Raw genomic sequence first — 12,168 nt, 5'->3', positions numbered from 1 at the left:
AGTAATAAAGTTAAACAAAAATAATAAAAGCAGAATCTTGTAAAGGTTAAACAGGTTAAGAATGAAACCAACTATTTCTGAAGTATAAAGCATCAAAAAGATAATTAAAATTTGATTAATGAAAACTGAACTTTCCATGGATAATACCACATTCAATTAATCTTTTTTTTTCACCAGTCCTGGGCTTGAGCTCAGGGCTTGAGCACTGTCCTTGGACTTTCTCAAGGCTAGCACTGTACTACTTGAGCCTCAGCACCACTTCTGGCTTTTTGCTATGTATGTGGGGTACGGAGGAATCGAACCCGGGTCTAGGCAAGCACTCTACCACTAGACCAAACTCCCGTCCCATGAATTAATCTTTATATATGCCTCCAGTTATGGGCTTTGGGCTGTGTTCTATTTGAAATGGACTTCAATGTTTATATTTAACACCTAACATAGTTCAGTCCTTGCAGTAATATGTATCTTAGTACTTACACTACTGCTTGGTTTAATGAAATTTTTATGAAGTTACTATAATTATTAGTTGGAAGCACAATATGAATTTTCTAATAACTTTTCAGTTGCATATTAGAGTATTCAAAAACTGACATACTGAAATGAATGTTCTGCCACCACATATTCTGATGATGGCTATATGGAAGGCATTATGACACTCATGGTTGTTAATCATTTCATTAATAGTGGGGAAGAAGAAAATTTTATTCTTTCACCTTGACAATGAAAGTGTGATTAAAAACTGATTATGTAATGATGACCAGAAAATCAATCATTTCTAAGCTCACACTTTCAGGAGAAATTAAATTAACATGGAAAATACCCTGATGATTACGGCTGAAATGAAAAAGTCTGGAGACCATGATAGCGTCATAATGATTTGATCCTGTTTGTTTACCTTTGTTGATCAGTCACACATAATATAGTCCTATTTTGATAAACTGTGAGAATAACACTTGGGTTATGACTATGGAAATCCTCCACTATTTCTACGGAATAAACATACCTCCTATTTCTCAGTCAACTGGTCATTTCAGTTATCTCTCTTGGAGAACTCCCCTCAAAATTCCACTTCCTCGATGTGATAATTTAAATTCTGTGACATGTGCGTTCTTTAAGTTTAACAGACTTTGAGAAAAATAAGAGGGGCTGTCATTTTAGAAGATTTCAGTGATAGATAGAGCTTGGAGTATGTGTAGAATTTTTTTTATTTTCTATCAATGGTTTTGTTTCTAGAACTGACTGATGGGCTTCTAGAAAATGCCAACACTTCAGTTTCAATGCCAATACCATTAGACGAAACAACAACGACAGAAATGAATCAGTTTCAAGCTTCTCCATTAAGAAAGCTAGGATATTTTATCATCCTACATTTCCTGTGAAATGGAGGTTCATCTAATAGAAGGGAGTAGAATTGATAAGTCTAAACAACCTTGGCATGACTTTAAAATGAAAAGTAGTTCCACAAATATATTTTATGATTTATTATTCACAGTTTTAAACACTATTGAAAACTAGATCTATGATAGACTATACTCTCATACCAGTGTATTGCTGTTTTCTTAAGTACTAAAATGAACTGTACAACCGAGGGTGGGGATAGAGAAGGGAAGTTAGGAGGAAATGAAGGCAGAAGAAAATGAGGGAGGGAGTAATACTGAAAATAAGTGTACTCATTGCCTTACTTATGTAAATATTGCCTCTAAATCACCTTTATAATAAAATAAAAACATTAAAAAATGTAAAAAAATAATAAACTGAAAACCTTAAATCTGGCAAACTCTACTATGTTCCTGACAAAGGACTTGAAATTCTGCTTTTACCATTCTCTAAGCCATTAATTGTAACTTCTTGTTTCTTCCCAATGACTCTCACTCATTTTTCTGAAGTCCCCCATAATACAGTTAATAGAACTGGTCTTCTGGGTCACATTTTTGTTAACATTTTTAAGGGAACATTTTGCTTTTATTGCATTTTTAAGGTAATATTTCAAATCATCCTCAATATTTCATATGATAGAATGCTGTCAAAATATATGGATGCTTTTTCCACTTAAATCTACAGTCTACATGAATTTAAAGTAATTATAATGTTCTGTTATCTAGTCGTTTTAGCTCAAAAATGTTTTATATTATAGAGATCGAAATCTGTAAGACTTAGAAAAAAACTCAAAATGAAGCATAAAACATTTCAACTTTTGTGTTCACTCCGCAAACATCAAACTTTTCAGATAACAAAGCTGACACAAACAGACAACATTTTCTTAGGCATACTAGAAGACAAAAGTTTGAGTTACAAATAGGAAATAAATTTTAAAATGTTGATACTCAAAACGAAGAATTCTGATGAGAAAACACAAAAAGAAAACTTTTTAAAACTGATATTGCATACATATCATTTCATCTTGTATACGTGTATTTTATGGTATCAATTTATGATGTGCTCCCTTACAATGGCTATCATTTTGCCAGATTCAAGGACACAAAATTAACAATGTGCATTATGTATATTAAAATCGCGTACTTTTTGTCAGATTGGAAGTAAACTCACTAAGAAATGTGTCTATCCCTCAAATTTGGTATTAGAATTTATGCAACTTTCTCTAAAGATATTGGGCGCATGACCCGGAAGTGTGGCTTAGTGGTAGATTGACTGCTTAGCATGCGTGAAGACCTGGGCTCGATTCCTCGGTACCACATACCGAGAAAAAGCTGGACATGCTGCTGTGGCTCGAGTGGCTCAAGTGTGGCTCTAGCCTTGAGAAAGCCCCAGGACTGCCAAAAAAACAAAAAACAAAAAACACAAAAAAACAAAAACAATATATTTGACACAGAGAACTCCCCCTCCCCCACCTCCTCTTTCTCCATCTCCTCCTTCTTCTCCTCCTCCTCCTCCTTCTTCCTCTTCACTCCTCCTCCTTGTCCTCCTTTTTCTTTACAAATAATAGAAATAATAGATGTTTACTTTCAACTAATTCAACTATCAGAGACTAAACTGTTTTAATGTTCATAAGTTTTCTTTGGTTTGAGCATAGGAAGTACAGGTTATGTATCAGAAGTTTCTCAACTTCTCATCAGTTCATCTATCAGAACATATCTTTTCTATATCAAGCTGTGTGAATTCAAAAGTTAAAAAAAATTAAAAATAGATTCCTATCATTAAAGAATTCATTGCCAAAAGGTATAAACAGTTAAAAGTTAAGTACAGTGAAATATTACTGGTATTACTGGTATTACTGGTGGGTTTGTACAATAAGTATTCCAAAATCTCTCCTAAAAAGGGAATGATTTTAGTAGCATTAGAAACAGAGATGCCTAAAGAAGCTATAATGCTATTCTTCTTTAACATTTTCATGATTTTTTTACCTGTGAAAGGAACAAAATTTATGTAGTAAAACATCCTTATCTGAAATTTTGAAACATACATGCCACATGTACATCATTTACTAAACATATAAAGACTGAGCACCTATTTGCATATGTCACGGACTTGTGCCTTGTGAGTGGTGGCTTTAGGACCATTGATTTTCCTGTGTCATTGGTGTTTCATTACTTTGGCATGCCTTTGGGAACAATACCTGATGGCAGCTTTCTGATTTGATACTATGGTTAGGATGAAAAGTGATGGTTAATTTGATATAAACTTAACTAATTTATATTCAGAAGTTTTCCAAGAGAGGAAAGGTAAGAAGAACTACAAAACAGATGGTTTTATACCTCTCTCTCTCTCTCTCTCTCTCTCTCCCTCTCTCTCTCCCTCTCTCTCTCTCTCTCCCTCTCTCTCTCCCTCTCTCTCTCTCTCTCTCTCTCTCTCTCTCTCTCTCTCTCTCTCTCTCTCTCTCTCTCTCTCTCTCTCTCCCTCTCCCTCTCCCTCTCCCTCTCCCTTTCCCTCCCTCTCTCTCTTACCCCACTCCTCTCCATCTCCTTCTCTCTCTCATATTAAGGAGTACCTTAATCTAAAACAGCCATCTATTTCTATTCTCACCCATTCAGAACCTTCGTATTTAAGATCTTGCAACACTGTACTTCCTAGTTTTCAGATGTTGTGAGTAAACTGCAATTCTTCCAAGACTGTCCTGATTTTCTAGCTTAAAAAGTGGAAATACTTTGTCTGTATAATTATGTGAACAAAACCCCACAATATAACTTCTGGTATCTCTTTCAACCTCTCATATTCTGAAGAACTCTATTACAGAAATATGAAAGTATATACTAATGTCACTGGTGAAAATCACATATTTTAAATACAGGGAAAACTAAAACTTAATTTTATATTGTTTTCAAATTGAAAACTGAGGTTGACTTACATTTTTGGAAAGACATAACAGGAAATAATCTATGAGAGACTAAAGCTTATGTGGTAAACAAGAATCCATTACACAATGTTTTATTCCACAGACATCTCTCCCAGGAGCAAATATTTTCCTTTGCTTGCTAATGGTATTTTCCTGTCATTAAGCACCAATATCTACATTTTGGTCCCAATTGCCCAGAGCCAAATGAAAAAAAAAACTTAATTGTCCTGCTGTAGCTGTTCAACTCGAGTATTTTGCCACACTCTTACATTATCAGTATCTTATTTTATGGTGCTGTATCTATAGGAACTGTTACAATAAACAAGCAAATTTTTTTCTTTAAATAGTTTCATTTAATCAACAAGTGCATACAAAGTATTTTATTATTTCAGTGCTTTATGTACACTAAGCAATTCATGAGAGACAAAGCACTTTCATTGCTCAAGATACAGTTTTAAAGATTCATAACTAAAAAAATCACCTTTGAAATAACTGAATGTAAGTTTTGAGATCCTGATTGAACTGTCCAAGGTGAATACATAAGTACTAGATGTCATAGTGGTTCCTAAACTGAAGATCTCAGTATATGGATGGGCCTTAGTGAGAGTTCAATAGGTAAACAAACACTCATTTCTTAGAAAGATGTTAGAAACAACTTAACTCATTTCTTTTACCATCTGGACACTCTTCATTGTCACTGAAAATAATAACTGGTAACAATTCATACTTAAGTGGGATGGAAATTATGGGAAGATTTCTGCACGAGTTAGCACAATTTAAGGGGCCTGGAGAAAATGAGGTAGTTACAGTAAATAAGGACAGAGTCTGGAGCATGAATTATAGTGGCAGGGTTATTAATTCATGTCAATAATGATGTCACAGAAGTCCACAAAAGGGAGTAATTACTTAATATTTCTGCTATAAGGCACTTAGGATCTCAGCTCATTTGGACCTAATCTGCACTTGGATTTTACACACACACACACACACACACACACACACACACACACACACACATGCATATACATTTTTATAATAGAAAAGGAATGACAGTGTGGATATTTTCAATGCTAAGAATAGGCAAAGATGAGCATAAAAGTTAATAAAATGTTTTTAAGATATACTTAGACGTTAGAGAATAAACTTTTTGCCTACTAGGATATGAAAAATATCACCAATATAATTTGTTCTTTTTGGCACAAGCAGTAGGGTGTGTCATGTTTCTTTTCAGTATTTGTGGAAAAGGAAAGAGATTGCAAATATAATAATGTGTTTTATTTATTGGTTCAGATTTCACATATTAACTATATTTTTTTTGCCAATCCTGGGCTTGAGCTCAGGGCCTGAGCACTGTCCTTGGACTTTCTCAAAGCGAGAGCTCTACCACTTGAGCCTCAGCACCATTTCCAGCTTTTTTCTATGTATGTGGTATGGAGGACTCAAACCCAGGTCTTCATGTATGCTAGGCAAGCACGCTACCACTAGGCCAAACTCCCAGCTTAACTATATATTTGATGTGGTATATTTTTACAATCATTAAAATTAGGATATTTAGAATGCTTTTCTTACAATTCTGCTTTGAATATTAAGTTTAATATGTAATCAGTATACTTGTGTAAGACGTAGTAAATAAAAATTGTGTATTAAGATCTGGCCATATTTTAGTTTGGTGGAGTTAAGACCAGTGTTATGGCATATAACTTATGCATTATCCCAACGCTCCAGTGAGAATTCATTAAATTACCTTTTTCTAAACTAATTTTAATTTCAATGTATAGAGGGCTTACAGTTATAGTTGCCAGATAGAAGGTGCATTACTTCTCACACATTGATATCCTTTTTTTGTGTTTTTGTCCCCATTTCTCTCCCCCAACCTCCTCCCCTCATTTTTCCCCGCCTATTTCAAATAAACAAGTAAACCTCTAGGACATGGAAACAAGAGCTTAATTATAAATGACTGTTAATCTTTATGTATTATGTTTTTCTCTCTTCTCTTGTGTTGCCTTTTGGTTAATCTCATGTTGTTACAATATCCCACTTCATTACCTGGTGTATTATATAGATGTTTACTTGTTTATTTAATTACCTTTTCTGCTCCTGTTGTCTGTCTTTTCAGGGACACTAGTCATATGTTGGTTATGGTATCTATCAGTAATCAGTGACAAAATCATTTCTCCATTTAACTCAAAGTGGTAGAGTACTAGCCTTGAGCAAAATAAAAGCTCAGGAACAGTGCAGAGGCCTGAGTGTAAGCCCCATGATTGACAAAAATAAAACATTTTAAAGTAACAAAAAATCATTTCTCCAGAATGATATAGTAGGGCTTTTTTTTCCCCTTGAGCTGTATGTAGTATGTGCTAGAGTTGATTGACCAACTTATCGAGTAGAATTTTCAATTTTAAAGAATTCGCATCTGTTAAACAGTAACTTAGTAATATTTACCAATCACTTCTACATTTTTCTGTTTCACTTAATGGCCTTATCTTGAATTGGTTTGTTAGAAATTTCTAGTATATATGAAAAAAACTCTTTAATACGTTAACCATATCAGATTATATCAGTTAATTTCCACACTCAATGCATAAATTTTAAGAAAATTGACTTAATGGCTAGTTTTAAAGAGGTACAGCAATAAGGAAAGGTGACTCACAAGAAATAACTATAACTAGATAATTCATGCTTATAATTTTTTAATTTAGTATCCAAGCATGGATAGTTTATAGAATTAGAAAACAATGAAAATTTGAGAATATGACAGGTGGGAGACATATTCAAAGGCATCAAGATAAAAACCAAGACATACAGCAACTGAAGTTCTAATTTCTATTTGGTTTAGAAGCTATACCTTGGATTAAATTATACAACAGAAGTTGACGGAGTTAGAAGAGAAGGGTTTAATTTGTGATTCTGTGGTGGTATCAAAAAATTATATTATGAAATATTAGAAACTACCATGAGGTTACAACATGTGAAGAGAAGAAGGAATATATGGAAATAGCATGAAAGAAAATTTATAGAATATAATTGTGTTACTTTTATTTTATTTTTTCATATATTTTTATTGTAATTAATAGAAGGGTTACATGATATTTGCCAGATAGAAGGTGCATTAATTCACATTCATTGATACCCTTTCACATGTCTTGGTCCCCATTTCCCTCCCCCCTAACCTCACCACTCATCTTGTTTTCCCCCCTTCCCTATCCAATTTCAAATAACCAAATACAAATATATCGATAAATCAGGTAACAAAGTGAGATACTGTAACAATATGAGATAACCAAGGGACAGCAAAAGAGATGAGAGATAACATAGTACATTAAGGACAACAATTATTCATTATATGGCTTTTGTTTCTATACCCTAGAGGTCCTTTCATTTACTGACATACTATATGGCCTTATGTATCAAGGTTTTGCTCTATTGCAAATCTTTGTGTTACTTATTTTTAACACAGAAAAAACGAAGAAGCTCAGATAAACGAAATATAAACATTATTGAACTTGTTTGAATCAGGAATAGTAGTTACCAGAGAAATACTTCCCTACTGGAGAAAAGAGATAGTATGGGGTATTTTGCACCTAATATTTATTTTCTCCAGAAGCTGAATAAGGATGCTTTGTTGTAAAACATGTAACCCAGTGATTGGCTCTTCTGCTGCTATTCTTTATGTTCTTATTCTTTGGATCAATGGCATCTTTACATCAAGGAATTGCATAGATGAAACAAAAATGGATACATTGATTTTATAGATGCAATCAACTGAAAGAACTGAAAGGTCTAGATCAAATCAAAGCTCTAGATCTAAATCAAACTCTAAATCTAGGTAAGCAAAGCCCAGTCACAAGACGGAATCCACGATGAATGCTATAATGAGGTAGCGACAAATATAGGGTCAAAGGAAAGGAAATTAGTGTGCAATGGAGAGACAAAATTCATGCGGCTAGGAATGCTCAAGAGAACAGGATAGGCTGCTTGCAATCTTGCATAAGGAAGCAATGTTGCAGATGTCCCTCTGAGGGAACTGATTATATTGAAGTAATACCCCAACATCCCTGTAATAACAACACTCTGTGGGCATAGACTTTATGAATAAGAATGAGAATTGAGGGCTGGGAGTTTGGCCTAGTGGTAGAGTGCTTGCCCAGGATGCATTAATACCCAGGTTTGATTCCTCGGTACCACATACATAGAAAAAAGCCAGAAATGGTGCGAGGCTCAAGTGGTAGAGATCTAACCTTGAGAAAGTCCAAGGACAGTGCTCAGGCCCTGAGCTCAAGCCCAGGACTGGCAAAAAAAGAATGAGAATTTATTTCATATAGAATTAATTATCTGGCATAGAATAGCTTCTCTTCAAGCTAAAAAAAAACAATACTTCCTTACTTTGTTATTTTTTGCCAATCCTGGAGCTTGAACTCAGGAACTGAGTACTATCCTCTAGGCAAGCACTCTACCAACTGGAGCCACAGCAAGCTTCTGGCTTTTTTCTATGTATGTGGTACCACGGAATCGAACTAGAACTTTGTGCATGCTAGGCATGTGCACTCTATCACTAGGCCATGCTCCCAGCCCCAAGTACTTCCTTTTCAAGCTGTCTTTGCACAGATAGAATTATGTGTTGGCCTTTTAAAATATTTCATACTGACTTTTGAATATAATGCTTCTTTCAACTGAAAAAGTAAACACCCTGAACTTAGTCAAGAAAGCAAAAAATGTATATTGGTTTATGGTAATTTATGGTTGTTAATCTTTTACTAGACTTAAGTAATAAATCTTATTACAAGTGAATGAAAACAGGAAAAGGGAGAGTAGGGTACAATTTAAAACTGTGCACAGAGGAAAATGTACAATTAAGAGGAAACTAACGCAGAGATTATAACACATAGTGAGAACAATACCTAAAAATCTGCCTTTGGTTGATCTAAAGTCCCAATTTTCTGAACCCCTAGGATGTATTAGGTTAGAAATGAGTCTTTTTCCACTTCCAGTGAAGGAAATGGGTAGCAGTATGGTTGAATGGGTGGAGAGGAGAGGGTAACTTATCTTTTCCAACGCATTCAATCATTTCTGCTTCCATGGTCTCTACACCACCTTGCTCCATTTGTTTTCAGCATTCTATAGTGAATTCTCTCCCCAGTTCTTGAGTCTTTAAGCCCTGAAGTAACTGCATGCCTGCTACTTATTGGCTCCTCTCACGCAGGAAATTAGGTTCTGCTCCTCTTTGCTTTGTTCAGTGAATTACCAGGAAACTGGCCTTATTCTATTTTCCAAATAGACCTTTGCCAGTCTGCTTTAAGTCCTCCTTCAGTATCTTTGCTCTCATATCAGTTTTCTATTTTAAAAAATTTTTATTGTAATGGAGATGTACAGAGTGGTGTACCTCACTGAGGAGTGAGGTACATTTCTTTTGAACAGCAGTGTGCCTTTGCTAAGTTTCTCCTAGTTGTGTCCCTCCCAACTTCCTCTCCCACAAGCTATATAGTTCATTTATTTAAGGAAAAATAAAATGAATTATATTAAATTAATAATATGTATTATTAAATCACAGTTACAATCATTTCATTTGTTTTGAACTTAGTCCAATAGGTTCTACCTGAGAAAATATTTTTGCCTTCTAAGGTACAATTAGTAATTCATTTTATGAAATATGGAAGCACTACAGTGGATCATATTAATTTATACTATAAACAAATAATGGTAATGACTATAATATAAATGATTCTGTAGGACATATTTTTGGCTGTCACGGAAGAAAAAGAGTGATATTTGATGTTTGTTGTTATTTTTTCTGGTCGTGAGATGAACTCAGGAGCTGTCCCTGAGCTCTTCAGCTCAAGGCTACCACCCTACTCCTTGAGCCACAACACCACTGCCAGTTTTCTGGTGGTTAATTGGAGAAAAGAGTCTCATGAAGTTTAGTGCCCATGTTGGCTTTGAACCATGTTCCTCACATCTCAGACTCTTGAGTAGATATAATTACAGACATGAGCCACCATATCCAGTTTAATATTTGTTTTGAAATCAAGAGGTTTGCTTTTAAGTTTTAAATTGTATTTCAAAAGGAACGAGGAAAATACTACATTTTTATATTTCCTTGTTATTTTGTTTTCTGCACTGTAATAGATACTGTGATGTTGCCTGTTGAAATGTACAAGTTCACAAGGTTGTACTAAAAAAAGACCTAACAGTCTTTGAGTGACTGTGTTCACATAGGCATTTATCTTGCATGACTATGGACAGAAACCATCAGTGCACTCTTGCAATAGATCTTGGAATCATTTTGTATTTTCCTTGACTAGTTCCAATGGATGATATATAGAACACCTCCCTGATATCGACAGGACCTGGAGAAATAGACTCCCACAATTTAAATTGTAACTAAAACATGAGATTTGAATACTCAGTGGCCTTTTAAAAAATAATTCCTGTGGGAAAAATGATACACAATTTCTCCTGAAAACAATTAATTTTATAGTGTGGCTTCTACAATTAACTATTTTATACTAGCCAATAATTATCTTCTTACTATATAATAAAGTATGACTTCTTCATTTGAAGTGGCTAGAGAAATTTCAAAACCTGCCAGAACTCTCTTCCGTTTTATGTTTCCTAGAGGCAATTTCTGAGAAAATAGGACAGTTCATAATGATTTTGGAACAATTCTATATGATATTTCTGAATCTACTGGCAACTTTTACTCAAAATTATTCCTTAGATCTTACTAAAACAATCTTGCAAGAAAGAAAGGAAAAAAGCAGAATTTTTTTTATAACCAAGATAAAATGTCTCCCCATAGGTTAAAACTGTCTCACCAAAGACTGTAAAGCATTGCTTTAGGTAAAGTAGCTTTGCATTATGAAATTGGGGGGGTCTCTTTAGGTGAATTTTCTCTCATTTATGGCATAAACAAGCACTGCAGGAACCAGGCCAGCCTCTGCATCTCCCCTTTCAGGTCAAGTGGAACTAACACATATGTGAAAATTATATTGTTTTGTGATGTGATTAATGACATTATTTCTTTCCAACCCAGTATTATAGTGTTGTAGAGGAATCCTACATATCAAGGCTATGGAATATGGGCATGCTTTCTTGGTTTCCAAAGGAATGGGGTGTAGGTAAAAATACTGTCCCCATTGTCTAAACATTTAATGATACTGAAGACAATGAGCTAAGCCTCAAAAAAGCCAATTAAATGAAACTTTCTTTCCTGTTTATTGCTTGAGGTGAGAGGTGGATATTCCAAAAGGCCATAGCTTGGACAGGACTAAACTGAAGGTAGTGGAAACTTAATTGAATCATCTGTCTCCTTGAAATGGAGAGGAAAACTGACTTGCAGTTAAGAAACTGCTTTCCTACTACATGCCCTTGACCTGTTGTTCACTTTCTACCCTCCACTCTGGCTGTAAGATGAAGAGTGGTATCGCGAACCAGCCCTTGCCCGCAAGGATCCGACACACGATACAGGTTGCAAGAAGCTTCTTTATTCTCCTGGTTCTCCTTCTTCCTTCTCTTCCTCCTTTACTCTCGGTATATCTATACACATGCCCACCAATAGGAATTAGCCACCCCATATACTTAGCCAATCATCTCTTGCCACACACAGTGCATGCACGCCGAACTCGCTCGATCACGCAGCAAGATGGAGGCCAGCACGCTTCCGCACATGCACAGCGCATTCTTCCGCTAAGCAGTAGGGGCACATGGGCAGCCACGCCCGATAGTGTCAGACCTCCACTTCAGGAAGTGGAGGTATGGCTGCCAGGTCTGTGTGCTGCTTCCCACAGCTCCCCCTTTTTTCTTTATTAAGCAAGGGATCGTGCCTGTCTTAGGTGGGTGAGTCGGGAGACATTCTTACCCGTCATTGATCAAATTGCAAG

Source organism: Megascapheus bottae, unplaced genomic scaffold, assembly GCF_031878675.1.
Source record: "Megascapheus bottae isolate mThoBot1 unplaced genomic scaffold, mThoBot2.hap1 HAP1_SCAFFOLD_83, whole genome shotgun sequence".
In the NCBI taxonomy this organism is placed as follows: domain Eukaryota; kingdom Metazoa; phylum Chordata; class Mammalia; order Rodentia; family Geomyidae; genus Megascapheus; species Megascapheus bottae.
The sequence above is the reverse complement of the archived record's forward strand: the minus strand, read 5'-3'. Positions refer to the sequence as shown.